A 26,107-nucleotide genomic window follows, 5' to 3' on the forward strand; every position below is an offset into this window, starting at 1 on the left:
AGAACACACAAGTATTTATCGAGTGTATTGTCGGTAGATTCGTCTAGTAGTAACTAAAGAACGAATCTTTGAGCTCTGCGAATTTTCATCCTTTAGAATTTTCTTTGTGATAGAAGTCATTTTCGTTCAACCAAGCTCCATGTCTTCGACTACTTTCGAATCTTTTGCTATTACTTTCAGTGTTTTGCGCAGTGTCTTCCATCATTGCACAGGAAAATTCTCTCACCGTTCACCACCAACAATAATAACATGAATTCCTCTAAAACTCAAAAATTCATCAAACAATCATCTTCACCAATCCAATTCAACCAATTAACACATGTCTTTAAATTCAAATATCTTGCGAGCGCTTTTCTTTGCCATAGACCGTAGACCACAGGATCAGAACAAAAAAATACCAGATGGTTCGTAGTCTGTCGCTGTGCCAAAAATTTTACTTTAGCTTGGTCGAAAAATTCGATAAACCATCTTTGGTGTTTTTTTTATTGATGTGACGTAATGAATTGTTCTACATCGTCTTTGATTATGCTATCTTAAGGTGGATTAAGCTTGGAGGCCGCTGTTGGTTCCTAATTATGCTACATTCTGTATAATGTGCTACATCTCGCAACACTGGTCAGGTGGGGAAAAATAGTACTTCAAATAATTCGAGTAAAGACTTTACTCGAGTAAAAATAAGTGTTCTTTCAGGTTTGCTGATATTAATGTTTCTTCGATAACTTTACAATCAGTAAAACCTTTCAAAAATTGTTGAGACTTAGTAAAAATAAACTCCTCGCATATTGGAAAATACCAGATTACTTTAAACCTTTTTGTATAATTGGGTAAACCATTTTTATTTTTTAGTTATACGGTATGAAAGGAACCTAAAATACTCAAAATCTAAAATTTGTTTTATATTTTTGGAAAGATTGGATTTTTGTTCATAAATGACTTCAATTATTTTACATTTTCCAGGGCTTCTTGTCTGACACCCCTAATATCTTGATAAGTAAAATAATATCTAAATAATATCCAGATAAATAATCTTGAAATATTTAAACATACAACAGTAGAATAGACTAGTCTGCCTTTAGGAATTCAAAAATTTGTCGAGACTCATCAAGTACCCCTCCCTACGGTTATCTTTAGTAAAAGGCAAAAGATTAACTCGATATGAGGAAAGGCTAGACCTATGAAAATTGCAGAGGTCGACTTGGGTATATAAGAATAAATCCTAGTAAATCCTTGTGTTATTTTAACAAGGTTCGAAAGCAATAAGAAATTCAATTTTCAATCAAGTAAATACGGGCCAAAAAATCATATAATGCGAAAACATATTCAATGAACAGCAATTCAAGGGCAACTTTAATGACATACTTTAATCAAAACTTTAATGACATACAAGTTTACCTTTTTCAGAAAAGAAAATCAGGGGTTTTTCACTCTCTTATCAATTTGACTGAAAAGTCGAAACTTTAATTTCTGAGAATCCAGTGACCGTTCTACTGACTTTTCCAATTATTTTCTCTCTAACAATCATAGGGGGGCTTTAGTCATTACTACTATCAACAGCTCACCGCAGAACCAAGCCGACTGAGGCCAAAAACAATCGCTTCAGCCATTTTATCGAATATTGGTTCAATTTAAATTTCAGCCGTTTATAATTACGAACTATTTTCGATAAAGATGCATGAAGACTTGAATCCAGCTTGGGCACTTTAAATTAATTATGGCGTCCGCCCATTGGCTTTTTTACCATTATTTTTTGTAAATTTTATATAATGTTTCTTCTTTTTCTCATATGGAAAAAAAAAGATTTCCATTATATTCAAGGACTAAGTAACTAACGGCAGGGTCTCTCTTCATTTTTAATAGCGTATTATACACATTATTAATTAAGGTCCATGGAATTTGGCTTCCCCTCGAAAAAGTAGGCCGATCCCGGAGATACTGCAATACGGGCCACCGCGTGAAGAGAGCGGAGCAAGCCCCGACATCCCTCCGGTTTCCAAAAATCAGTTTAATAATCTGGGCCCCATGTAGGGGCCGTATCACATATCAAGCTGATAAGAACAGATACTACACTTTGATCTTAGCCAAAAGGCCGAGAAGCGATAATTCAATAAGGATTGTCAAAGCCATTATAAGAATACCAGTAAAAAAGTTTGTCACAAAATTTATTTCGGTTGCAATTCCCAAATAACATTCAATTAACTTATCACTTTGTCTTTAGATTTTTTTAAATAGTACGAAACATTTCCCTTTATATCAAAGTTTATCTCAAAATTTTAATGGTAAACGGAAAATTTTCCAATCAAGACTTGGACAAAATTGTCACTTAAAAAGCCAAAATCAGAAAAGATAACACCTTAAATCAGAGATATATTCTCTTGGCCCTTTACCTGACAATGATCGGAACCAGCAATGATGAATGACTTTAATTCACGGCAATTAAGCGGGTGGTGGACAGAGAAAAGTTTTTTCGAAATCCGGAGAGAATAATTCTCTTGTTTTTTTACTTTCTTTTACAAAAATACCCAAAAAAACAAAAAATTGTCAATCCACCAGTCGACACCACTGGCATTGATCAAAAGCGCCAATTCATGGAAGCTAGGGGACAAGGCTGGGCCCAATGAGCTAATCCCTGATATTTTTGTCCGACTCGTTAAAACATAGCGCAATGCATTTAAACAAGTTTCCGATGGTTTTTTTTTAATTTTTTTGATTTATTTTTTTTGGTATCCCTTCCTCAAAATAGATTTGTATACACAGCCCAAGGGGAAGGGGAGAGGGGGCGAAAGAGTATTCTCCAGATTCCAGGCAGGGGAATCTCGTTGTCTTTTCAATTTTTTTAACAAAAATACAAAGAAAAAAACAAGCCCTTTTTCAATGATAATACCACGAAGAGGTTTTTTCGAACCTAAAAAGAGGAATGCAGGAAATCCATCTTGTAGAGGAAATTTCCTTCCCTGAATTAAAGCCACTGGTTTTCCATACATGCTACATGGTAACAATGCAAATTTTATTAAGATATTATTTTTTGCTTTTTAAATTTTATAGAGTGTCTTATTTTTTTCATATGGAAAAAAATGATTTCCAATATATTCAAGGACTAAGTAACTAACGGCAGGGTCTCTCTTCACTTTGAATAACGTATTATACTCATTAGTAATTAGGGTTCATGGAATTCGGTTTCCCCTCGAAAGGGGTGCGCCGATCCCAGAGGTACTGCAATACCGGGCCAACGCATGAAGGGAGCGGAGCAAGCTTTGAGGTTGTGGAATTGTATTTAAAGCTAAAATATATTAAGTTACTCTTGTAACTAATAAAAATTACACGTAATCAAGATTGATTCTAAAGCACTGTAAAATTCAAATCTGATACTCTGATAAAATCAGGTCTAGATTTGATAAAAATCGGATTTGTTGCTGTCAAAACGGATGAAAATCTTTAAGTATATAAATTTGTTCTCTTTTTCATTATAAATAAGATAGATAAATTACTACAAAAGAAATTTGTCCCGAGCACCATTAGGGCCAAATTCTTTCATATTACAATAAATTGACCTAATTAGTAATATATATGAGCTGAACTAAAATCTTTTAGATAAATTACTACAAAAGAAATTTGTCCCGAGCACCATTAGGGCCAAATTCTTTCATATTACAATAAATTGACCTAATCAGTAATATAAATGAACGTTCTAAACGAGCAATTGAAGCATCTTCGTTGCCGGTTAATATTATTGTCGTCTGGGAAGATGTAGATGTAATCCGAGTAGTTGTGGTAGCATTTTGAAACCTAAGTATTTTTGGTTGTCTTTCTTGGCAGTAAAGGCTATAATTGTCCGTTATTGTATTTTAAAGTAGTGTGAAATCCTAACAAAAATTAAACTGGCGAAGAGGATGAAAAGTTCAAAAACATTTAAATATGTAGCTTTATTCTGATTAAAAATTAGGTAGAAAAATTTTTTAGATAACTTTATCACAAAAGTAGTTTGTCCCGAGCACCATTATGGCCAAATTCTCCTATATTAAAAAAAAATGACCTAAAGAGTAGTAAAAATGAACTTAAACGGAGAATGCGCATTTTGCAGTAAAAGTTTCTTTTACCATCAATCCAACATTTGCTGTGTAGCAAGCCAATTTGGGCAATTGAAGCATTTTCGTTTCCGCTTAATATCATTGTCAGCTGGGAAGAGGTAGATATAATCTGAGTGGTTGTGTTATTGTGTCGAAACCTAAAGTATTTTTGGTTGTCTTTGGTGCCTACAAAGACTGATTGATCGTTAATGTAATCAACAGTAGTAGGAAATTCTATCGAAAATTAGACTGGTGAGGGTGATGAAAAGCTCAAACGCATGCAAATTTGTGTCTACTTAGATTAAACATCAGACACAAACAATTGTTTAGAGAAATTTATAACAAAAGCGCGCAAATTTAGGTTATAGAAGCACTTAGTCCCATTTCGTCTCTTGTGGATAGGTTTCTAATGGATGTATCGCGATATATTCCTAATGTAATTAACCAATAGTTTACATAATAAAATGTAGTTCTTAGTTGGTTTTTTTTTTTTTTTTTATCAGTTCAAACATCATAGTTTCCCTTTTTTCCTTTGAAAGTGAGAACTGGTTGAAAATTCAAATTTTACTCTTAAATTTTCTAGAAGAAGTACGACAGGTATAAACATAAGAAAGGTTATATTTTACACCATTTTGTTAGTTGGATATTCCTCTACTTTTCAGCAGAGTCAGATTTTTCAGGCCAAAACGAAATTATAGAATGTCGGAATGGTACCTTTCAGTTTTCAAATGAATCATTACCACAATGTACTTATTTGTGATCTTTTTCCAGCTTACTTGTAAGCCGCAAAACAGCTAATGGATAATTACTGGTAAAAATAAAATTCTTTTTTTCACTTTTAAGAGGCACGGCTAGTAAAGTGCTATAAGGCTTCAATGTTTTATTTTTGTCGCTAAGGAACTTTTGTACGTTAGGCAAGGTCGTGTAAATTTCCGAGGGGGATCATTCAATTGGAAATCGGAAGTTCTAGTGCCTTTGTTAACAGTCAAAAGTGATCGAAGGGAACCATCACCCCCTCTTCCACGCCTATTTTTACCCAAATGCACTAGATCACAATTTTGAGATATCTATACTTCCAGGGATGCCATTCCCCCTAGCATTGGGCCAAGGATTGTAATTTATACAATTTGCCCATTGTTTATATGAAGGATTTATCATTAGGAAAAGGAGAAATGTTGGATTCATGGTGTATCCGAAAAGGCATTAAGGATAAACTTTGGAGAATGTTGAGGTATATGTTATGCTAAATCAAAATGTAGTACTTGTATCCAGTTTATCAAAAAGGAGGATCTGCAATTTTTTAAAAACGGCGGTAGGCGTTGATTTGAAAATTTTATGACATGTTGAGGGGATGTTGAAAAGTGGTCAGACGACAACCAGCCCCTTTCCATGCCCTTTTTAGCTCCCCTTTCTCCAAAATAAGTGATCTAAATTGTGAAATAGACAAAACCTCTAATAGCTATAACTATGGAGATGACATTACCAATCACAGCTAGGATGGGGGATGCGGAACAAAAAGTAACACACTGTTTGTGCTGATTATCAAAACTCCATATAACCAATATCTAAAGAATAGCTGAGGATATTAAGTTAAAGTTTCAGGGGATGTTGGCAACTTCAATAGTTTGTTATTACTGCTACGGCTGCTGCTATTTTGGCTGCAAATAAGACTTTTTGTGACTGTAACCGACTACTGACAACTTGAAGCCGTTACCTCTTGTAACTGCGTCTACATCTTTTAGTGACCACTTTTTTGGAATATTGAGGGGGACGTTGAACTTGGAAAATGTAATTAAAAAAAAATCACTTTCCTAAAACATCACCCTTTGGAAAGTACCTCCCTCAGCAACAGAAAATATTCCCCCTCCTGTGGAAAATAAATCTTGTAGAATACCACCGCGGAAAATACCCCTCGCGGAAACACCCCCAGGAATATCCTTTGCGGGACATAGGGTTTTCCAAATTTTAGAATTTTATTTGAGTTGTGTGGGTTTTTTTTAGTTTCGTCGTGAAATGCTAAGGGGAAAAAAAGTGGAATTTGCACACCATAAGTATCTTAAACACTTTCAAAAAAAACCCGCAAATTCGTTTTCGTTGAAAAATTTTTCGTTTGAACTTCTGCAATTTTTGACGTTAGTGGGCGTCAAATTAAAAAAGGAGACAAAAATGTAGGCGAAAATCATAAAATTAAGCTAAAAACATGCGACACCAAAAAGTTGAAGAAGGTTTAGCTTACGTTTGAAAGTATACTTGGCTTTGGGAACCAACAAAGTCTTATTGTTTAAGTTTTTACGGACGAAAGCGTTATCAAACCGGACTAGTCCCAGTTAAAGATTAAATATAAAAAAAAACAAGTTTGTTTTAGCTGAAAGTAAGGAGCGACATTAAAACTTAAAACGAACAGAAATTACTTTGTATATGAAAGGGGCTGCTTCCTCATCAACGCCCCGCTCTTTACGCTAACGTTTGACTCTTAATCTCAACTCAGCTTTTCAGTAAAAAACTTTAGTGTAAAGGGCGGGGCGTTGATTAGGAAGCAGCCTCTTTCATATACGAAGTAATTTCTGTTCGTTTTAAGTTTTAATGTCGCTCCTTACTTTCAGCTAAAAAAACTTGATTTTTTTATTTGATTTATGAACGTTTTTGAATCAATGCATGTTTTGATTTTGGGTCTCCTTAGAGCAATAATTAAAACGAAATTTGCAAGTTTTTTTTTCCAGCTAAATGGCTTTCTCACAATTTTGATCGAATGATTTTGAGAAAAAAAGGTACGGAAAGGAAGCCTAGTTGCCCTGCGATTTTTTGGTTACTTAAAAAGGCAACTAGAACTTTTAATTTTTTACGAACGTTTTTATTAGTAAAAGATAAACGTAACTTATAAATTAGCTTACGTAACGAACTTTTGTAATATCATGTTTTTATTGCATATATGAGGGGTTTCGTCCCAATTCATTAAGAATGACCCCTGAATCATAAAAGCCGTAGAAATCACTAAAAACACTTTAGCATGAAGAGCGAGGTAGTAGAAGGAGGTGAGCCCCTCATATGCGTAACAATTTCTGTTCGTTTTAAGTTTTAATGCTGCTCCTTACTTCCAGTTGAAGAAACTTTTCATAGTTATTTTTTCATTGTTTTTTTTTTTTAAATAATACTAGAAAATCCTGCGCTCCCTTCATGGAAATTTTCTTCCCTCATGACAAATTCTTCGATGGAAAGTTCCCCAAACATATTCCCCTCTTGTCAACTCCTCCCCCCAACCAAAAAATCCCCCTGAAAACGTCTGTACACTTCCCAATAACCATTACGATGTGTAAGCACTGGTCAAAGTTTGTAACTTGTAGCCCCTCCCACGGGAACTGTGGAAGAGTAAGACGTCCCCAAAGACATAGTTATAAGGTTTTTCAACTACTCTGAATAAAATGGCTATCTCAGAATTTTGATTCGTTGACTTTGGGAAAATAGTTAGCGTGGGAGGGGGCCTAGTTGCCCTCCAATTTTTTTGGTCACTTAAAAAGGGCACTAGAAATTTTCATTTCCGTTAGAATGAGCACTCTCACAACATTCTAGGACCACTGGGTCGATACGATCACCCCTGAAAAAAAAAACAAAAAAAAAACAACAAATAAATTAACACGCATTCGTGATCTGCCTTCTGGCAAAAAATAAAAAATTCCACATTTTTGTAGATATGAGCTTGAAACTTCTATCATGGGGTTTTCAGATACGCTTAATCTGATTGAGTGATTTTCATTAAGATTCTATGACTTTTAGGGGGGTTTCCGCCCTATTTTCTAAAATAAGGTAAATTTTCTCAGGCTCGTAACTTTTGACGGATAAAACTAAACTTGATGAAACGTATAAGCTTAAAATCAGCATTAAAATGCAATTCTTTTGATGTAGCTATTGGTATCAAAATTCTATTTTTTAGAGTTTTGGTTACTATTGAGCCGGGTCGCTCCTTACTACAGTTCGTTACTACGAAATGTTTGATACGAATGAGACAAAAATTAGTGATAAGGAAAGAATTAAAGAGAGATGGGTGAAAAATTTTGAGAATCACTGAAACCGAGATACAGTTGCAGGAAAAGATATAGACGAAAATGGAAAAGTTTGTGATACCTTGGATGTGAAGGAAGATTTGCTTTCTGAGGAAGAATTAGCGACAATACTAAAAGGATTAAAAAATAATAAGGCTCCAGGTGCTGATAGTATGATAAATGAGTTTCTTAAATATGGTGGCTCTGAGTTTAGAAATAAACTACTGAAGATTATGAATATGAAATTTGAAAAGGGGAAGTACCTAATAATTTTAAGAAAACCTTAATTAAACCATTGTATAAGAATTTAATAAGAGTGAATGTCGCAATTATCGAGGCATTGGTGGTGTCTCTGTAGGTAGCAAATTGTTTAGTAATATGATACTTTTTAGACTGAGAGATGCTGTAGAGGTAGGTAGGTAAGAGGTAGAGGATGTGTCGACCAAATCTTCAGTCTTGGGTTAATAATTTGAGAAGTGCCTTCGTTGTCAAACACCTTTGGTCCTCAGTTTTATAGACTATGAGCGACCATTCGATTCTGTTTATAGAGCGTTAGCAAAGGTCTTATCCTTATAGGGTATACTAGACAAATACATTAAAGTGATTTGTGCTATGCACGAGAGCAATACTGCTGCGGTTAAGATAGGAAATGAGGTTAACAGCTGGTTTTGTATTAAATCAGGAGTTAAGCAGGGTTGTGTTCTGTCCCCCTTTATATGGACCATTTTGATGGACTTTGTCTAAGGGACCACAGGAAAGGCAATTGGAGACCATGGAATCAAACGGGGAGGAAAAACTCTCCTGGACTTAGATTATACTTATGATTTAAGCTTATTACATGACAGTTAGAGCAAAATGAATGAATTTTTATAGGTTTGCGACATTTAAAATGTATTTTGCTTTCGGCAAAGTGCAAATTATGTTCTGATCTTGAGAATGCGTGAGGGCTGTCACCCCTAGTGAAGGTAATTTTCGCTCTGTGTATTTGTTTTAAAAAAAAAACAAATACACACGCATCCTTGATCTTTCTTCTGGCAAAAAATACAAAATTCCATATTTTTTTGCAGATGGGACCTTGAAACTTCTATAAGACGACTCTCGTGTACGCTGAATTTGAGGGTGTGATTTTCATTAAGATTCCTGGACTTTTAAGGGGTTAATTCTCCCTTTTTTGAAAATCGGGCAAATTTTCTCAGCTTCGTTGTTTTTGACGGGTAATAATAAAATTAATGAATTTTATATATTTAGAATCAGCATAATAAGTCAAGTCTTTTGTATATCTATTAATATCAATTGATTTAAAATTTTCAGAAGCTCATACGGAAGTCTTTTCGACAAAAATGGATTTTCGGTTTTTTTCTACGTTTTTAAGATATTTATGTTGTGCAAATTCCTCTTTTTCCCTTTCCTTAGTACTTCTCAAGGAATCCATGGCTATCGTTGACAATCCGTGGTTATTTGTTTATTTAATAAAGTGCAAAATTTGTTCTTGTATTTAGAAGACTTGGGGGTTGTCAGCCCTACTTTTTTTAATTTTTGCTCGTTTTAGGTTTGACTAGGTTATTGTAATCTATTATAATAGCATGCCAGTAGGTAGAATAATTTATTATATATTTTGCGATTCTATTCTGGTGAGTCTCTAGTCCCTCATAAAAGAATCAATTTTTGTAACAAAAATCATATTTAGCACCATTTTCATTAAATTTTAGTAGAAAATCTATTTTTAGCTTAGAATTAATATTTTGGAACAATGGAGAAATATTATTTAGATTTTTTTGCTCTCGTTTTGTTTACAAAATTCTTACAATATATCAGTAAGAAAGGAACAATCGTTTGACTCATTCTTGTATAAGTACAACATTGGATCTTAATTAATTCAAGATCATAATTCACGAAATCATTTCTATAGTATGATTGCTTAGGTTTCGCTGGGAAACCGACGCTTCCACAAATCACGATGATAAGTGAAAACGTCTACCTTTGAGCATGAAAAGGATCGGCTTTGGCTAATGTCGAGGCCTGGTCATTGAGGAACATTCCTCAATGACCAGCTGGGATGAGACAGATGTAATCCGAGTGGTTATGGAACTGTTATTGAACATAAAATATATTTGGCTGCTTTTGTTATCAATAATAAAGTTTTTTTGAGTATGTCTGAACAATACACAGTTACCAAAGAATTGCTCAAACAGTAATATAAATGAAACTAAACTGAAAATGTGTATTTTGCGGTAAAAGTTTTTTTTTAATATGTAAGTCCTGAGCACCATCAGGGCCAAAACCTGAATATATTAAACATGAGGAATGTGTTTAAGCATTTATTTTCCCATTCAGCGAAAGTACAATTTTATCCTTTTATATAAAAAGAATTGACCTAAAAAGTAATATAAATGAACTTAAACGGGGAATGCGCATGTGTTGATATTTTTTTTTTTTACTGTAACTCCAAAAATTCCTGTTTAGCGTAATTCTTAGTTAATTTTTTTTTGTCAGTTCAAACATCATAATTTCCCTTTTTTCCTTTGAATTCGAGAAGAGATTGAAAATTCAAATTTTGGGGTGGTCGTATAGATTTCCGAGGGAGATCATCCAATTGGAAATTGGAAGTTCTAGTTCCCTTTTTAACAGTCAAAAGTGATCGAAGGGTAACCAGCCCCCCTTCCACGTCCACTTTTACCCAAATACACTAGATCAAAATTTTGAGATAGCTATACTTCAAGGGATGCACTGTCCCCTAGCCTTGGGCCAAGGATTGTAAAGTATACAATTTGCCCATTGTTTATATGAACGATTTATCATTAGGAGAAGGGGAATGTTTGATTCAGGGTGTATCCGAAAAGGCATTAAGTAGAAATTTTGTAGAATGTTGAGGGATATGCTATACTAAATCAAAATGCAGTTCCTTGCATCCAGTTTATCAAAAAAGAGGGTCTGCAATATTTTAAAAACAGCGGTAGGCGTTGATTTGAAACTTTCATGACATGCTGAGGGGATGTTGAAAAGTGGTCGGAAAACACTCAACCCCTTCCCATGCCCTTTTTAACTCCTCTTCCTCCAAATAAGTGACTTAAATTGTGAAATAGACAAAATCTTTAATAGCTATAACTATGGAGATGACATTACCCATCACAGCTAGGAAGGGGGAAGTGGAACAAAAAGTAACACACTGTTTGTGCTGATTATCAAAATTACGAATCACCAATATCTAAGGAATAGCTGAGGGTATTAAGTTAAAATTTCAGGGGATGTTGGCAGCTCAAATAGTTGATTACTTCTATTACTACTGCTGAAAGCGTTACCAAATTCTACGAGTTAATTTTACTTATCTTCCAAGTTTCAAACTAACAGTAATCACCATTAATAAATAAATGAGACCCAAAACTGACAAAAATTACAATAGATAACCTAGTCAAACCCAAAACGAGCAAAAATTAAAAGGAGTGGGGCTGACAAACCCCATGTCTTCACAAGACCATAACATAATTTGCACTTTACTTAAAAAGCAAATAACCATGGATTATCAGTTTAATATACATATTCTGATATTTATTCCGTAAAATATTACTACTTGTATATTTACTAAAGTCAAAAAAGTGAAAACACTTAAAATGTATTTTGCTTTCACTAAAGTGCAAATTCTGTTCTGGTCTTGAGAAGGCGTGAGGGTTGTCAGCCCTACTCAGGCTAATTTTTGCTCGTTTTGAGTTTGGCTCGGTTTTTTATTGTAATTTCTGTTGGTTTTGGGTTTAATTTATTAATTGATGATGATTTGTGGTAGTTTTACGCTTGGAAAATTATTTGAATTTGTTTTTGTTTATTTTTGGCTTAATGGAGCTCTTTAATTTTTTTTGACATATCCTAGGACTATTGGTTTGATGGAATAACCCTTGGGAAAAGGAAACAAAAAACAATTAATCTACACGTATCCTTGAACTTTCTTCTGGTAAAAAATACAAAATTTTACAGTTTTGCAGATGGGAGCTTGAAACTTCTATAAGAGGATTCTCGTAATCCGAATTTGATGGTGTGATTTTCATTAAGATTCCTGGACTCTTAAGGAGTGTTTTCTCCCTTTTTGAAACCTACCCATAATATTGTTAGCTATAACAAAATATTGTTATACTGACTAAAAACTATTTTAAGAATTACAATGTTAAAGGCCAAGAATAGAAGCGGGGAAATATCCCAGAACAAAAAGAAGCCTATTTTTAGATGAATAATTTTATTGCTTATTCGTAAGGTTGTTTCTGCGTTTTGAAAATTCATCTCCCCCCCCCATATGATGTTCTTATGTAGCTCTAGACTATAAAAAAGGCAACTAACTAGAACATTGATTGAGTTCTTACTTTCTAAAGTGCAAAACGTTTCCAAAACGCATCCGTGACCTTTTTTTCTTGAGGCAAAAAAAACGAAAAAAATAAACAAAAAGTTAAATTTCCTCATAGATACGAGCTTTGAACCTCTGCAATTCCGTTTTCTGATATGCTGAACTCGATGGTGTAGTTTACATCAAGATCCATTGACGTTTTTGGGGTATTTTGCCCTTTTTCTTAAATCAGGCAAATCTTCTCAGGGGATAGCTTTTGATGATTAGCATTAATCTTAATGACATTATTACACTTGGAATCCACATAAAAAGTATATTCTTATCAGTTGCTATTAAACTCAAGTTTTTTAGCTTTTCGGTTACTATTTGAACCGACTCGCTTCTAACTTGTAGTTCGTTACCATGAACTGTTTGATAGATCTTTGATTGTTAAAGGTCCCTTTATTTAAATTAATTTGTTAGCAAATTAATACTATTAAAATGTAGTATTTTCAAGTCCAGTTGAAACTTGAGCTATTTTGGAGAATTCTCTTTTTTCGGAAGCTCTTGGTTCCTTTACGTGCACGTAAAGGAATTGAATGCCTTTACAGGCGTCTTTTTTCCTCTGGTATATTTTCTTAATTGGTTATTCAGTGTTAGCTGAAAATTTGTGGCAAATCCAAGGAATATTTTTTTTAAACGCCTTTTCGGTCTCATTACAAAAATGATGTTCATCGCAAAAATAAAGTATGTTCTCAATGAAGGATTTTGTTATTAATTAGAAAAAATGAATTCAGAAGGCACTATATTTTGACCATTAGTACTGGTAAGATTAGGGTAGAATCATTAGAAACTTTCTACCTACAGAAATACATAAGAAATCTTATATAAAAAAGCGCATCTGAAACTTAGAAGATAATTTTTGAACATAAAAATACCGGGTGTTCACTTTGTAGACAGGTTAATTCAGCTCAATTCAAAGTAAAAATATATTTTCTTTTGTTATATTATCTCTTTAAATTCAAAAAATCAATTAGCATCCGCCTTTTCTGTTACAATTCTAATTTTTGAATCGAATTTGTACTGAACATATTACTTTCAAACGGTTTTCCACAGTCTTCAATGGTTCCAAATTTAATATGATATTCAAGAAATTTCAATCTGCTGAAGTCCAAACCATGTTGATTAATATAACCTCTTTACGTTGAAAATTAAATTTTTTCTAGTGTAAAATACATATATCTTAGTGCATTCAATGATTTGTTGAAATTCAAATAGCAAGTCACAATTTAAACGAAAAAATTATATTTTTTTTGGCTTTTTTAAAGTCCAGTAAAACATTTATTGGAAAACAATTTTTTTTTTTTTTTTTTTTTTTTTTTTTTTACAGTGTAAGTTTTACTCGAATTTTGATTTCAATACGATCCATTCTGCAAGTCAAAAGCATTAGGAATTCCTTTAAAAGAGAATTCCTTTACTTATGTACCTCATTTAGATTTCATCTTCATTTTAGGTCTATGTATTTTGCTGTTTTTATGGCACTTGGTCAACCAAGTGACATATAGCGATCGCAAATTCTGTCGGTCGGTCTGTCGGTCCCGGTTTTGCTAGTTTAGGCACTTCCAGGTAAGCTAGGACGATGAAATTTGACAGGCCTATGAGGAACCAGACTAGATTAAATTAGAAATTGCCTTTTCCAAGATTCGACCATCTGGGGGGGATTGGGGGATGGTTAAATCGGAGAAATTAGGAAAATGAGGTATTTTTAACTTACGAACAGATGATCGGATCTTAATGAAATTTGATATTTAGAAGGATATCGTGATTCAGAGCTCTTATTTTAAATTACGAACGAATCCGGTGACAATGGGGTGAGTTGGGGGGGGGACCTAAAATCTTAACGCTTAAAGTGGAGGGATCGGGATGAAACTTGGTGGGAAAAATAAGCAGAAGTCCTAGATACGTGATTGACGTAGCCGGAACGGATCCGTTCTATTTGGGGGAGTTGGGGCGGGGGGAGAGGAAGGTTAATTCCGAAAAATAAAAAATGAATACAATACTGTATTCGGTTAACCATTACTGTATGTAATGTATGTAAACTGAACTGTGGGGGAGTAAGTCATCCTCAAAGATATATTTATTATGGTTTTCGACTATGCGGAACAAATGGCTATCACAATTTTCTGATCCATTCACTTTGAGAAAAAAATGAGCGTGGGCCTAGGTGCCCTCCAATTTTTTGGTCACTTAAATAGGGCACTAGAACTTTTCATTTCCATTAGAATGAGCCCTCTTGCGACATTCTAGGGCCACGTGGTCGATGCGATGACACCTGGGGAAAAAAACAAAAAAAGCAAATAAACACGTACCCGTGATCTGTCTTCTGGCAAATAATACGAAATTCCACATTTTTGTAGATAGGAGCTTGATTTTTTGCTATAGGGTTCTCTGATACGTTGAATTCGATGGTGTGATTTTCGTTAAGATTCTATGACTTTTAGGGGGTGTTTCCTTCTATTTTCCAAAATGAGGCAAATTTTCTTAGGCTCGTAACTTTTGATTAAAAAGACTAAATTTGATGAAACTTATATATTTAAAATCAGCATGAAAATCCAATTCTTTTGATGTATCTTTTAGCATCAAAGTTCCGTTTTTTAGAGTTACGTTTGCTATTGAGCCGGGTCGCTCCATACTACAGTTCGTTACCACGAACTGTTTGATAAAATCGAGTTGGAAAAACCATATGTTAAAGGGAGAATGTTATTAAATTTTTTTTCTGTAGTTTTGTATACCTCCTAGAGATAAATATTTCCTAGCCATTTGCAACGTTACATTACAGTCAATTCAATGTAAATTACTAAATAGTGTATCTTTAGGCATTGTAAGTACTTTTTAAAGATGGGAATTTTTGTGTGGAACTTCTAATGTTTCTGCTTCAGATAAAAAGACATATTAATGTATGAATTTTATGGTATTGATTTTAAGGCTAATGCTAAACCCCGAAACTAATCTTGTTAGAATGTTCTAATCAGGTTTTTTTTTTCTTTTTTATAACGAATCAGCTGTATCGCTAGCTCAATCATGCTATCGACCTTGCGGAATAATTCCCACTGAATTAAAATTTGTGTTCTATTTTCAATTGGGGAAGCATTTGCCAAGTAATGACCTAACTATGCTTTCGGTTATGCCAATAGACTATCAAACGAGGTGATGCAATACCGACATGCTGGAATTAATTCTGCTAGCTTTTGCAAGCCTTCACGTAGTTCTTATTCATTTTTTGCTGCTACTGAGAAAACGTTCTAGCGTCGCCTTAAGCTTTCACGACAGCCTTTACGCTTTAACTAGAGCCAAGTTTATGTAAACATCGTTTTTTTTATTATGACATTAAAAGTAAAAAAAAGTGTGTGAAATAAAGTCTTGAATTCTTGACATTCGAGGAATTATTATAATTGCATGTTAATATTCAACGTATTTTTATTAGTCATATACAGTCACCTTAATAATTTTGAATTTATCTTTTAATTTTTATAAAATTTAAAGCGCACTACTCAAAATATGTACAGTATTTGATAAAATGCAAATGCCGCATTAAACTTTAGAAGGTATACGGTACTGGGGGGTAGTAAAACTCCAATTTGTAGCAATGTATGCTGTTGGATTTATTTATTCATCTATAGCAGTATTATCTAACCAAATTAATAATGCAACCTCACGTAACGTTTTCCTCGAACTAACTGTGAAAGTTCAGTTGGATATTGGTGAATGGGATCTGATTTGGATTGCAGAATAGTGTAAACTATAAAACAACACGTTACGATTTGATATCACAATGTTAATTTATCTTTGATACGTGGATTGTTCCAAAAAAAGTGTCCTATACAAGAGGCTGCAATATATACTTAATCCACCTTGGATATGAAAGATTACTCCTATAAAAGGATCCTATACATTAGGTTCCAGTGTGTACTTAATCCTTGGTATTTGGTAGTTTTTTCTGTAAATACTGGGCAGTGCCAGGGTACTTGATATGACACTTGCTATTATGTTAATAAAGCTTTATAAATCTCTAAAGTAGGTAAGTATGACGGCACTAGACCCTCAAAATCTAAACTGGCGGTGCTGAACTCTCTTTTGTGTCCCTTCAGCCAGGAAGTGTAATGGGGGGTTGGGGGCGACCCGACCTGTGGTTTTACACACCTTTTCTTCTTATCTTTTCCCAGATTTCTCCAGGTACCCATTCAGAGCTGCGCCAACTTTGGCTGAGCTTAGAGAGTCACGCAACTGACCCTATCCCAAACCAAATAACCAGCCTGGTCGTGAATCGAACCCTTACCTCTCAGACAAAGGATTCCCCAACCCAGCGGACCAACCATCTCTACACGGCTAGCCATCACTTTTACACCTCTAGGTGAGCATGTCGCACTTTTTTGGCTGTGAAAACCTAAATAGTCGCCAATCCTTGAGGAGTTTTAGACTATAATTGTGTATAATCATCATTTTGCTTTCTATGATACTTAGACCCTTCAAGCTTGTATCCAGAGGAGGGAGGCTCCAAGGTTTCTACCCTCGCCCTCCTCTAAAATTTGTTCCTGAGTCGTAAAAAATGCACATTAATAAAATTTGATACGTTTTGAAGACGTGTACCGTACCATCTCCCAACCCCTCCCCCCATCCTAAACAAAAATCACTGACGGGACTTCATATATATAAAGGATTAATTGAAATGTGGTGCGTTTTTTCTTTTCGGTTCTTATAATCTAGTTTCACTATTAACCCACAGTTTAACCAACTTTGCGTTCGTAATTAACAGATACATATCCATCAATCAAGACTGTTTTTACTTAGCTATCCTGCTACTAGCACTAGTCAAATTACATTCATTAGCAATATTTACGCGCAAGCAAGTAGAATAACTGATCGTCTAAACTGCAGTTCTATTCTGGTGAGTCTCTAGTCCCTCGCGGGGGAATCAATTTTAAAACGAAAATCATATTTAGCTTAATTTTCATTAAACTACGATTCAAGACCAATTTTAAGCTTATAATTAATATTTTATCAAAAACAAAAAATAATTATAAGAATTTTTCCGACTGGCATTACTTACAAAACAGCTACTGTATGTTGATAAGTAAATAGTAATTAGTTTTGGTGATTTCCTATAAGTTAATGAGAGAATACTACATATTAATAAATAACATAAATTTAACATAATCAAATTTTTGAAAAGCTTGCAGCAAAGAGAGGTGGACACCTCCCATCATTCTATGCGAAGCTTGGCCAATGTTTAATGATAGGGTCTTTAGGCTAATGCGAACAAAAACATTACAATAAGAACTTGGTTTTAACATAGTTATGTAAGTTACATAGTTATGTAACTGTCATAGTTATGACAGTTATGTAAGCTCGAATAATAATTGGTTCACAGCGTCTCTTGCACCACTAGCATCCCTACCGGATATTGCCGTTCGGCATTCAAATATTTGTTAAGACCCATCATGTGCCCCTCCCCACGGTAATCTTTAGTAATAGGCGAAAGATTAACTTGATATGAGGAGAGGCTAGAGGTAGGAAAATAGCTAAGGTTGACTTGGGTATATAAAAATAAATCCTCGTGGTTTTTTTTTAACAAGGTTCGAAAGCAATAAGAAATTCAATGTTCGATCAAGTAAATGCGGGCCAAAAAGTTATATGATGCGAAAACATTTTCAATGAACAGCAGTTCATGGGCAACTTTAATGACATACTACTAAAACTACATCCTCAGAAAATAACATAAATATTCAGTAATCAAGCCCAAAAATAATTGTAATGTAGCTGAATGGTCAATCAATTGCTGTAGCCAAAGGCCCCCCTAATAAAATATTCCAAGAAGCTTAGTGGTGGTGAAGGAATTCTTAGTCTGATATGTTGCCAATGCAATTGACTTGATGAAATGTGTGGTGACCTAGGGCATTTCACTTTTTAAGACTAGCCTTTGTGACTTAATTTAAATTTCAGCAATTTGATTCGATTCCTAATTCAATTTAAAAATCAGTATTTGATAATTAGGGAGTATTTTCAAAAACAAAATGCATCAGGAATTCAATCAGTTTAGGCAATTTAATTTAATTATGGCGACTGGTCATTAATATCCCATCATTTGCTTTAATACAAAACTAAGAAAAACAAAATGTCTTTATTTAAGAAATGTTCTGGAGAAAATTCCACCACCATTTTCTATAAATCATACGCTCAACTCTCTCCGTATTATTTCAAACATGTCAGCTTGTCAGGAAATTAATTTTTTAATAGGGCCCAACAATCCAATTTAGTTGGATTTAACATTATCAATTAGCATACTTTTTCCATTCAAAATTGCAACATAGTGTGGGATCAAAAAAATAATCTTTTCAATGTGTGGACAGAGGTCCGTGCCAACACAGTCCCCCTACCAAAAATTACACTGTCGAGTTACCCCATTTGGGGTAATCACAAGGGTCGAAAATAAGAAATGCGATGGCACGGAAAGGCCTCACCCTGAGAGTGCCTCCTTCATGATCAAAGCAGCTCCCTAGCTGGGAGGTATGAATTTCTCAAAATCTTAACATTTTACTAATGTCTTTCGACATAAATCCCGTTGCTTTGAATGCCACTCAGAAACTCTAATTTATTAAACAGATGCAGCCTTACAAAACTTTTTTTACAGCAGTGAATCAAGTCTCTAAATTATTTTTGAAAATAGGAATACCCCATTTAATTTTCATAAGCATACCTCTAGATCGTTTAAATGCAAGTTTACCTTTTTGAGAAAAGAAAATCAGGGGTTTCTCACTCCCTTATCAATTTGACTGAAAAGTCGAAACTTTAATTTCTGAGAACCCAGTGACCGTTTTACTGACTTTGCCAATTATTTTCTCTCCAACAATCATAGGGGGGCTTTAGTCATTACTACTATCAACAACTCACCGCAGAACCAAGCCGCCTGAGGCCAAAAACAATCACTTCAGTAATTTTAATCGAATATTGCTTCAATTTAAATTTCAGCAGTTTATAATTACGAACTATCAAACAGTTCGTAGTAAAGAACTGTAGTAAGGAGCGACCCGGCTCAATAGTGACCAAAACTCTATAAAACGGAATTTTTATACCAATAGTGACATCAAAAGAATCGCATTTTAATGCTGATTTTAAATATATAAGTTTCATCAAATTTAGACTTACCCATCAAAAGTTACGAGCCTGAGAACATCTGCCCTATTTTAGAAAATAGGGTGGAACACCGCCTAAAAGTCATAGAATCTTAATGAAAATCACACTATCAAATTCAGCGTATCAGAGAACCCTATTGTACAAGTTCCAAGATCCTATCTACAAAAATGTGGAATTTTGCATTTTTTGCCAGAAGACAAATCACGGATGCGTGTTTATTGGTTTGTTTGTTTTTTTTTGTTTTTTTTCCAGGGGTGATCGTATCGACCCAGTGGGTCCTAGAATTTTGCAAGAGGGCTCATTCGAACGGAAATGAAAAGTTCTAGTGCCCTTTTTAAGTGACCAAAAAAATCGGAGGGCACCTAGGCCCCCTCCCACCCTCATTTTTTCCCAAAGTAGTCGGTTCAAAGTTCTGAGATAGCCATTTTATTCAGCATAGTCGAAAAACTTTAAAACTATGTCTTTGGGGACGACTTACTCCCCCACAGTCCCCGTGGGAGGGGCTGCAAGTTGCAAATTTTGACCAGTGTTTGCATATATTTTGGTTATTGGGAAATGTAGAGACGTTTTCAGGGGGATTTTTTGGTTGGGAGGGGTTGGGAGTTGAGAAGAGGGGGCTATGTGGGGGAAATTTTCCATGGAGGAATTTGTCATGGGGGAAGAAGATTTCCATAAAGGGGGCGCAGCATTTTCTAGCATTATTTAAAAAAAAACAATGAGAAAATAAATATGAAAAAGTTTTTTTCAACTGGAAGTATGGAGTAGCATTAAAACTTAAAACGAACAGAAAATATTACGCATATAAGGGGCTCACCTCCTCCTAATACCTCACTCTTTACGCTAAAGGATTTTTAGTAATTTCAACTATTTATTCTACGGCTTTGTGATTCAGGGGACAAAATTTAAGCTTTAATGCAAAGAGTTATTGACAAGGTATTGACGAGTGGGCGAACCTTCTCATATACATAATAAAAACATACGATCATAGAAGTTTGTTATGTAAGCTAATTCGTAAGTTACGTATATCTTTTACTAATGAAAACGTTCGTAAAAACTAAAAGTTCTAGTTGCCTTTTTAAGTATCAAAAAAATTGGAGAGCAACTGGGCCTCCTTCCCCTCCTTTTTTCGCAAAATCATTCGACCAAAACTATGGGAAAGCCATTTAGCCAAATAAATAAATATGCAAATTTCGCTTTAATTATTCATCTGCAGAGAGCCGAAATCAAAACATGGATTAACTAAAAAACGTTCAGAAATTAAATAAAAAAAACTGAAAGTAAGGAGCGACATTAAAACTTAAAACGAACAGAAACTACCCCGTATATGAAAGGGACTGCTCCTTCTTCAACGCCCTGCTCTTTACGCTAAAGTTTTTACTGTTTTCAAAAAGTAGAGTTGAGAGAAAGAGTCAAGCTTTAGCGTAAAGAGCAGGGCGTTGAAGAAGGAGCAGCCCCTTTCATATACGGGGTAATTTCTGTTCCTTTTAAGTTTAAATGTCGCTCCTAACTTTCAGTTAAAAAAACTTGTTTTTTTTTTTATTTAATTTTCGATAAAGATGAACGGGGACTTGGATCCAGCTTGGGCACTTTAAATTAATTATGGCGTCCACCCATTGGGTTTTTCACCATTAATTTTTGTAAATATTATATAGTGTTTCTTCTTTTTATCATATTGAAAAAAAATGATTTCCGATATACTCAAGGACTAAGTAACTAAAGGCAGGGTCTCTCTTCACTTTGAATACCGTATTATACACATTATTAATTAGGGTTCATGGACTTTGGTTTCCCCTCGAAAGGTTTCCGCCAATCCCGGAGGTGAAGCGAGCGGAGCAGACCAATCATCCCTCCGGTTTCCAAAAATCAGTTTAATATTCTGGGCCCAATGCAGGGGCCGTATCAGATATTCGGCTGATAAGAACAGATACTACACTATGATCTTAGCCAAAAGGCCGAGAAGCGATAATTCAACAAGGATTGTCAAAGCATTTACAAGAATACCAGTAACAAAGTTTGTCACAAAATTTATTTCGGTTGCAATTCCCAAATAACATTCAATTAACTTATCACTTTGTCTTTAGATTTTTGTAAACAGTACGAAACATTTCCCTTTATATCAAACTTTATCTCAAAATTTCAATGGTAAACGGGAAATTTTCCAATCAAGACTTGGACAAAATTGTCACACAAAAAGCCAAAATCTGAAAAGATAACACCTTAAATCAAAGATATATTCTTCTGGCCCTTTAGCTGGCAATGATCGGAACCAGCAATGATGAATGACGTTAATTCACGGCATTTAAGGGGGTTGGGGACAGAGAAAAGTTTTTTTCGAAGTCCAGAGAGAACGATTCTCTTGTTTTTTTTACTTTCTTTTACAAAAATACCCAAAAAAACACCCTCGTTTGCAATAAAAATTGTCAATCCACCAGTCGACACCACTGGTATTGATCAAAAGCGCCAATTCATGGAAGCTAGGGGACAAGGCTGGACCCAATGAGCTAATCCCCGATATTTTTGTCCGACTCGTTAAAACGTAGCGCAATGCATTTAAACAAGTCTCCGATGGGTTTTATTTTATTTTATTTTTTTTTTGGTATCCCTTCCTCAAAATAGATTTGTATACACAGCCCAAGGGGAAGGGGATAGGGGGCGAAAGAGTATTCTCCAGATTCCAGGCAGGGGAATCTCGTTGTCTTTTCAATTTTTTTTAACAAAAATACAAAGAAAAAACAAGCCCTTTTCAATGATAATACCACGAAGAGGTTTTTTTTAATCTAAGAGGAGGAATGCAGTAAAAACATCTTGCAGAGAAAATTTCCTTCCCTGAATTATAGCCACTGGTTTTCCATATATGCTACATGGTAACAATGAAAATTTTATTAAGACATTATTAAATTTGCTTCAAATATGGAAACAAAAGCTGGATTTTCAATCACCTAAGAAAGATACACAGACACGAAACAGTGAGACTTTATCAGATAAATGATTGCTTACTTTGTTTTATAAGTATTTGTCCTTTTCAAATGTCATTTACTTGAGTAATTTTATAATTCCATCTTCTTACTAACTATGTAGCCCAGAAGACTGTCTTGAAGAATAGATGGCCTTCAAGTAGTATTCCAGTTTTATAGGAGAAATTGATCAAAGCTTATTAAACAACTCTAAGGTTCGAAACCATAGAAAAGTAGGGGCGTAATTTGTTATGGAGCTGGAAGGGGCAACTGCCCCTCCCAAACCTTGTTTTTAACCTCCCCCAAACCTCATTCCCCTCCCCCCTTCTGAAATTCAGTTTCTTCCAAAATCTTGTCTAAACTAATATAAACCTATAAATTTAAGGATCTACAGAAAAACATCTTTTTTTTTAAAGTAACTTTATAGTCCTTTTAGAGTACTAGATAGTGCCTTTGTGGTACCAAATGGCTTCTTTTTAGTTTTTACTGCTATTTTCACTTTATTTTGGACAAAGGGTTCCATCTTTGCTCCTCCATCCCCTTCAAGTTTGGATTTTGACGAAATTACGCCACTGTTGAAAAGAAAAAGAAATGAAAAAAAAAGTCTTATAAGATGGAGTCGAGCTAGAAGGACTTAGTAGAAACAAAGTAGTACGAGGAAAGTTGCATTCCAAGATGGTTGTATCTTTTGATTTTTCAAGGGTAGAAGATCAATTACTTTATGCAGTAATAGTGTGTATGGATTTGAGTTAGTTTTGTTCAGTTTTTTTGAGCAATGCTTTGCCTTTTACTTTTTAGCCTAAATAAATTACATGGCTATGCTCTAAGGATAATAAATAATTACTTATTTTATATATAAATAATATATATTAATGTGTGGTCACCATATCTAAGGATATGGTGACCAATGGTATTTCACTTTTTAAGACTAGCCTTTGTGACTTAAATTAAATTTCAGTAATTTGATTTGATTCCTAGTTCAATTTAAAAATCAGTATTTGATAATTACGGAGTATTTTCAAAAACAAAATGCATCAGGAATTCAATCAGTTTAGGCAATTTAATTTAATTATGGCGACTGGTCATTGATACCCCATCATTTGCTTTAATACAAGACTAAGAAAAACAAAATGTGTTTATTTAAGAGATGTTCTGGAGAAAATTCCACAACCATTTTCTATAAATTATACGCTCAACTCTCTCCGTATTATTTCAAACATGTCAGCTTGTCGGAAAATTAATTTTTTCAATAGGGCCCAACAATCAAATTTACTTGGTATTAACATTATCAATTTGCATACTTTTTCCTTTCAAATCACAAAATTGCAACGTAGTGCGGGCTCCAACGAAGAAACCTTTTCAATGTGTGGACAGGGGTCCGCACTGTCGAGTTACCCACATTTTGGGTAATCACAGGGGTCAGCCAATCCGAAGTGCAATGGAAAGGCCTCACCCTGGGAGAGCCTCCTTCATGATCAAGGCAGCTTACTAGCCAGGTAAGTATGAGTTGTTCAAAATCTTAGCAGTAAATATCTTCAATGTCGAATCATTTAAGCAGTGAAAAAGGGGCCATCTTCATCACTTTCCTTTGAATTCAAATGTTGCACACACACTTTTTCTCCCACACTACACAATTATAACAACTAAGAAGAGTTAAATTGCTTCAGATCTTATAAGTCCACTAGTTGGTGGACTTATAGTCCACTAGTATGGTGGACGCCCCCCCCCCCAAGCCCCCACGCGCGCTTAAGTCGTTACGCGCCATATTAGTTACGCGCCATTGTAAATATGTCCCTGTGTCCCACCTGTGAATATATATATATATATATATATATATATATATATATATATATATATATATATATATATATATATATATATATATATGTTTTTAACTACGTAAAATTTCTGTGCATATAATGTCTCCCATTGTCTGTGCATATAAACAGATTGTCAGGCTTACTGACTCTTGAACATGCAACGTATAATTGTCCATGGGAAAAACAATCCGTATTCAGATCTATACCTCATTATTCTAATGATCGCCCTTGAGCTTGTTGATGGTGATTGCTAATCGAACATTCCCTGTGTCCCCGTCGTGTTTGATATATCCCCCCGTGCCCCCCGGCATCCCCGTTGTAGTTGTGTCCCTGTGTCCCGGTCGTCATTTATATTCCCTGTGTCCCGGTCGTCATTTGTGTCCCAGTGTCCCAGTCTGCAATTTCTCTTTGAGTGTCCTTGGTCGTCGTTTATATTTCCTGTGTCCCAGTGTCCCGGTCGTCATTTGAGTCCCAGTGTCCCGTCTGTAATTTCTCTCATTATTCTAATGATTGCACTTGAGCTTTGTTGATGGTGATTGCTAATCGAACATTCCCTGTGTCCCTGTCGTCATTTATATATCCCCCTGTGCCCCCCGGCGTCCCCGTTGTAGTTGTGTCCCTGTGTCCCGGTCGTCATTTATATTCCCTGTGTCCTGGTCGTCATTTTTCCATGGGAAAAACAATCCGTATTCAGATCTATACTTCATTATTCTTATGATTGCCCTTGAGCTTTGTTGATGGTGATTGCTAATCAAACATTCCCTGTATCCCCTTCGTCATTTATATATCCCCCCTGTGCCCCCCGGCGTCCCGGTTGTAGTTGTGTCCCTGTGTCCCGGTCGTCATTTATATTCCCTGTGTCCCGGTCGTCATTTGTGTCCCGGTCTGTAATTTCTGTTTGAGTGTCCCGGTCGTCAGTTGTGTCCCGGTTGCTCATGGGAAAAACATTCCGTATTCAGATCTATACCTCATTATTCTAATGATTGTCCTTGAGCTTTGTTGATGGTGATTGCTAATCGAACATTCCCTGTGTCCCCGTCGTAATTTATATATACCCCTCTGCCCCCCGGCGTCCTCGTTGTAGTTGTGTCTCTGTGTCCCGGTCCTCTTTTATATTCCCTGGTCCCGGTTGTTATTTATATCCCAGTGTCCCAGTCTGTAATTTCTCTTTGAGTCTCCCGGTCGTCATTTATATTCCCTGTGTTCCTGTGTCCCGGTCGTCATTTGTGTCCCGGTCTGTAATTTCGTCAGTCGACAAACATGACGTCAGTCGACAAACAACTTTATGACGGCATAATGCTCAATTTTTACAATGACGTCAGTCGACACACTAACATGACATCAGTCAACAGAGACACAAACAAACAACTTATTTATCTATCTATATAAAAATAAGTTGTCTGTGTGTCTGTGTGTCAAGTGACGTCGTTTTTGTGTGTCGACTGACGTCATGTTTGTCGACTGACGAAATTACAAACCGGGACATCGGGACACAAATGACGACCGGGACACCGAGACATCTATATATATAAAAATAAGTTGTCTGTGTGTCTGTGTTTCGAGTGACGTCATGTTTGTGTGTCGACTGACGTCATGTTTGTCCTATATAAAAATAAGTTGTCTGTGTGTCGAGTGACGTCATGTTTGTGTGTCGACTGACGACATGTTTGTCGACTGACGAAATTACAGACTGGGACATCAGGACACAAATGACGACCGGGACACCGGGACATCT

The 26,107-nt window shown here is 35.2% G+C and overlaps 1 long non-coding RNA gene, 5 other non-coding genes and 2 pseudogenes across 6 annotated transcripts in view; 1 reads left to right on the forward strand and 7 right to left on the reverse strand.

Annotated features, from left to right (window-relative positions):
- Positions 1–26,107, reverse strand: part of LOC136040775 (uncharacterized) — a 59,871-nt gene that overhangs the window by 5,958 nt on the left and 27,806 nt on the right. The window lies entirely within an intron of this gene.
- On the reverse strand, positions 1,059–1,174 carry LOC136041129 (U5 spliceosomal RNA). The gene has a single exon (XR_010620966.1). It is a non-coding gene; the product is annotated as a U5 spliceosomal RNA (small nuclear RNA).
- LOC136041120 (U2 spliceosomal RNA) lies at positions 1,908–2,098 on the reverse strand. Its single transcript, XR_010620961.1, has one exon. It is a non-coding gene; the product is annotated as a U2 spliceosomal RNA (small nuclear RNA).
- On the forward strand, positions 9,980–10,182 carry LOC136041124 (small nucleolar RNA U3). Its single transcript, XR_010620963.1, has one exon. It is a non-coding gene; the product is annotated as a small nucleolar RNA U3 (small nucleolar RNA).
- LOC136041126 (U5 spliceosomal RNA) lies at positions 17,860–17,977 on the reverse strand. The gene has a single exon (XR_010620964.1). It is a non-coding gene; the product is annotated as a U5 spliceosomal RNA (small nuclear RNA).
- Positions 18,812–18,975, reverse strand: LOC136041119 (U1 spliceosomal RNA). Its single transcript, XR_010620960.1, has one exon. It is a non-coding gene; the product is annotated as a U1 spliceosomal RNA (small nuclear RNA).
- Positions 21,395–21,562, reverse strand: LOC136041122 (U2 spliceosomal RNA; annotated as a pseudogene).
- LOC136041117 (U1 spliceosomal RNA) lies at positions 23,929–24,056 on the reverse strand (annotated as a pseudogene).

The sequence above is a fragment of the Artemia franciscana genome, chromosome 21 (assembly GCF_032884065.1).
Source record: "Artemia franciscana chromosome 21, ASM3288406v1, whole genome shotgun sequence".
Taxonomy (NCBI): Eukaryota; Metazoa; Arthropoda; class Branchiopoda; order Anostraca; family Artemiidae; genus Artemia; species Artemia franciscana.